Here is a 4,646-nt window from a genome sequence, read left to right as displayed (position 1 = left end):
ATAATAATTAGATCAAATTATTAGAAGCACTGTGGTGTATTAATAATTACATGACGTGCACGCGTTTATACGCAATACTTTTATATTTAAACATACATGTAATAGGTTTGTATTCAGGAGATTTCTTATAAACTTCCTATTTAGGGTGTGCTAATAAATTTCCTTTTCATATGTTAAAAAGGATTTTGGTGAATAAAGACAAAGGAGCGTTTATTATTATTTTTTATTATTTTTACTATGGAACAAGAAAATCAGCCATTCAATTTAGATTTTCTTCTTTCTTTTCCAGCCTAAAAGAAAAAAAATTTTAAGCAACATATCATTAATAAATCATGTTTTTGCGACACGCAAAATCTAAAAGAACACAGAAATTCTATTCTAAATCCTAAAAAAAATGTACTACGAAGTTCTCATATGTTTCAAAAAAAATTAAGACAAGAAAAATGCTGAGCACTATGCAGTGTTCCACGTAATTTTTTTTACCTGTACAATTTTAAACCACGAAAAGAAATCAGGGAGTAAAAATCAAATAATATCAAATATATTCGAAAATGGTCTGCATTTACAAAAGAAAAGTTCTATCCACTGACGAATACTCATATTATAGCAAATATAGCTCGAAAATGGTCCGTAATGTACAAAAAAAAGTTCTATCCACTGACGAATACTCATATTATAGCAAATATAGCTCGAAAATGGTCCGGATGTACAAAACAAATGTTCTATCCACTGACGAATGCTCATATTATAACAGGTATAGCTTGAAAATGGTCCAAATGTACAAAAAGAAAAGTTCTATCCACTGACGAATACTCATATTATAGCAAATATAGCTCGAAAATGGTCCGGATGTGCAAAAAAAAGTTCTATCCACTGACGAATACTTATATTATAGCAAATATAGTTCGTAAGTGGTCCGGATGTGCAAAACAAATGTTCTATCCACTGACGAATGCTCATATTATAGCAGGTATAGCTTGAAAATGGTCCAGATGTGCAAAAAGAAAAGTTCTATCCACTGACGAATACTCATATTCTAGCAAATATAGCCAAAATATAGAATGTAAAATGATTCATTTTTCCTTTCCCTTTTGTTCAAATATTAACTATAAAATGATATAACAGTTCTTCGAATTCTTGAATTTATTTATCTTTAAAATTTCAAGTAATAAATTTCCTAAGAATGCAGCATACTATTCCAAAAACCAGTTGAAAACAAAGTGGTTAATTAATTTGCGAGTAGAGAACTTTTTTCCAGACAAATGTGCTATCAAAAATGCTACATTTAAGATCAATCTGGTGTGAAATAAGCAAAATTCTAAACTTACCCCATTTTTATTCAGCTGAAACAAAATAAAAAAAAATTATAAGGAACTGCTATTGTTTTATCCTATTGCTTTTTTCATGTTTCCAAAATATTAAATGTCTTAGTTTCTTGCTAGCCCTGATTATGAGAGCTTATACAACACATGGACGGAGATACTGCGTAACGTAAAAGTTCTTAAATAGTTTTAAGCCCCCCAAAAAAAACATTATAAGTCTGCAAACCTTCCTGAGTTTATTCTTTTAGAGAGTTTGTCAAAGAAGTAATATTACTGTGCCAATTAAAAAACATTTATTTATCGGGTCAGAACAGTGTTCAATACACTTAAAAGTTTCTTATTACGTCCTTTCAGCATCAACACATCGCTTTCAGCAAGATTTCAAGGCATCGAAACAGCAACTCTTAGTCCTCAGCACTGATCAATTTAGTAGTCCGACGTAACAAACGTAAACTGCGCAGTGGAGTAAAATAAGAAAGTGGTCACTATGTTCGGGCTACTAAGCTGCGCAGTGGAAGAAAATACGAAATATGGCATTATTGTTGAACTACTAAAGGATCAAATTTCTTGTTTATGGTAACCGTGCTGAAGCCTACTCTCTTCTAGGAGGTATTGATAGAAGGCGTTACAACAAATCTTTTCCAGAATTTCCTTTAAGCTTTGGTGCAAGCATCTTGATGATACATTGTTTTAAACGAAATTTCCAGGTAACTAAAGCACGGCTAACCAGAATGTTCTTTAGAGCATTGATTGGCGCAAACCTGTGCACGTCAATACATTATAATCAGCGAAATGTCCAGGCATCGAGGGTTTTCAATTATAGTATATTGAGTGACGTTATTAAAAACAATTGCAGAAATTAATAAATCATTATAGGTGATTACACAAAGAAAACAAAGTTAAATGTAAAAATTCTGATAACGTATTAAGTTTTCTATTAAAGAAAAAGAATGAACCTTTAGTAGCTTCTAAGCTTGCTAACCGAGGGCAAGGATGTAAATGCAACACTACTGGCTGTTGCTAGGTTTCTTTCTTGAGTGAATGTTCTGTTGCAAATTTTAAAAAAATGTAACAACTGATAAGTTCGTCTTCTAGCTTGAAAAGTCTGAAACCACCCTGTTCCCAGTACACAGTATACCTTTTACGTAATGTCCTTCAAAGCCTTAGTATAAGCTTCTTGAATATGTCCAACTGTCCCGAACTGTGGGACAAAGAATTTTCAAGTGCTGTAACCGGAAAGAAGTGTGATGAGACCATGTTAGACACATAAGGTGGCTAGAAAACCGTTAGCACACTTGAACAGATCAGAAAGTTTGTCACAAAAAGGCGGGAGTGACGTCGTCATCTACGACTCAATTTTAAAAGATGGTGGGAGGAGATTTTTTTGGAACGTTTTATGCCTATGTCATTAAATGAGACCCCAAATTACTGTCTGAGTTCAGGTATAAAGATTCGATTTAACAAGAACTGAACAATGTCGAACATGTCTTACGCCACCAAATTTCCACAGTGATTTTGCCAAGACAACGACAATCCATCAAGCACTGCAACACGACCTGCACCAAATTTTTACTTATCGATCTTTGCTTTCTGCAGATTTTATACCAAATCTAATATGAGATAATCAAAAAAAAAAAATTTCATAAAAATTATGAGCTTGAAATACGTTTGCCACGGACATTGTCCTCTTGGTTAAAGGGATTTTATTCATGCTTAGAAGGTAACGTATTATTATCATATTAGTGGCATATATGCAATGTAAATACTTATTATTTTACAAGAGAATACTGCACGATGTTCGAGGGAAATTTCTTTATAGATACACTATCCGGCCAAAAGTATCCGGACAACCCAGTGGTATGGACTTAGAGCGTTCTGAGGCACATATTAATATGATGTTGCATCGATGACAGCCAGCACAAAGTCTGGGAAGACTTTCCACCAGTTTTTGATAGGTGCCCATAGGAATTGACTTCCATCACATCTGAAGTGAGTGCTTACAGTGAGGAGGGTCGATTTGGCTGGCTACTTTGATCTGCCCTCTAATTCATCCCAAAAGGTGTTCTATTGGATTTAGATCGGGGTTCTGAGAAGGCCAGTCCAGTTTTTGAACACCTATTTCGTCAAAGCACGTCCGCATCAGTGTGTGAATGGAGCAGTTATCCTGTTTTAAGAGAAATGGGCCTTCGGAAATATTGCCATGGAGTTGGGAGCATTGTCCACACACACCTCAGAGTTCATGTTTCCAACCACAGGAGCTAACGGACACAAACCAAACCACGAGAAACACCCCCACACCATTATACTTCCGTCACCATGACAACCGAATGTCCGGATAATTTTTGGCTAGAGAGTGTATAACTGTTGTTAAACAACTACGGATAAAATTTACCATTGACAAATCAAAAAATTTTATCACCAAGCAACGAAAAGAAATTTCAGTTAAATTTCCCGTGAATATAACAAAGTAGCCCTTTGTTAACCCCTTAGCAGTTACTAATAATGATTCTGATTAAGAAAGCGATATACTTACGTTCTGGTTTTAATAAATAACATAAATTGTAATTGAAAAAAAAATACTTATTTGTATTATTGAAATTTAATAGACAAATTTATTTGATTGATCATTTTTAATTATTTGATCATTGATTATTTGATCATTGATTATTTAATGATTTATTTTAGGAAATAACGCAATGTATGCGATATCGGGCTGTGTGCTGTAACTTTAAAGAAAATCACCTTTGTTAGAAATACAGGACAATGGGATTAATCTGCTTCTTCATCACATTTACTGAAAGACGGGATTATTGCATGTAAATGGCGGATAGTAATCATAACAATCGGATTAATAAGGATAATAACCCGGTAGACCTTTACTCAATAATCCTTACACAGTTTTTTTTTTCAAAGCAAAGGGGTATTTGCCCGGAACACACATAAAAATGCTGTTACTTTTTTTCTTTGTAAAAATAAAAAGTACATACTTCAACTTGTACTTAATTACTTTTTAAATTTAGTGCATTTAATTTTTTTCTTTACTTTCTTAGCCAAAAACTCAGTAACTATACGCACGGTTTCTTTCGAATTTTGCATTTTGCCTTACAAAACTGCACTCTTTAAAAATGATGTAAAAATGTGTACACCTTATAATTCAAAAATTTTTCAGTTATCATTAAATAAAATGTTGTAAAATACAAAATATAATAATTAAAAAAAAATTTTTTTGCATTGAATTATTTTCGGATAAACGAATTTTATAATTCTCAGCAAAATATCTACTATAAAAATTCTCGAAATACTGTAAAATACGCAAAAAATAAA

General features: G+C 32.9%; 1 long non-coding RNA gene across 1 annotated transcript; it reads right to left on the bottom strand.

The window, feature by feature from the left end:
• Nucleotides 1–208: 208 nt before the first annotated feature.
• On the bottom strand, nt 209–2,662 carry LOC107451104 (uncharacterized). The gene is made up of 2 exons (XR_006225553.2): nt 1,329–2,662; nt 209–290 (listed from the first exon to the last, which is right to left on the bottom strand). It is a non-coding gene; the product is annotated as an uncharacterized lncRNA (long non-coding RNA).
• Between the last annotated feature and the right edge of the window lie 1,984 nt (nt 2,663–4,646).

The sequence above is a fragment of the Parasteatoda tepidariorum genome, chromosome 5 (assembly GCF_043381705.1).
Source record: "Parasteatoda tepidariorum isolate YZ-2023 chromosome 5, CAS_Ptep_4.0, whole genome shotgun sequence".
Taxonomy (NCBI): Eukaryota; Metazoa; Arthropoda; class Arachnida; order Araneae; family Theridiidae; genus Parasteatoda; species Parasteatoda tepidariorum.
Note: the sequence above shows the minus strand (reverse complement) of the source record. Positions and strands in the feature narration are given on the sequence as shown.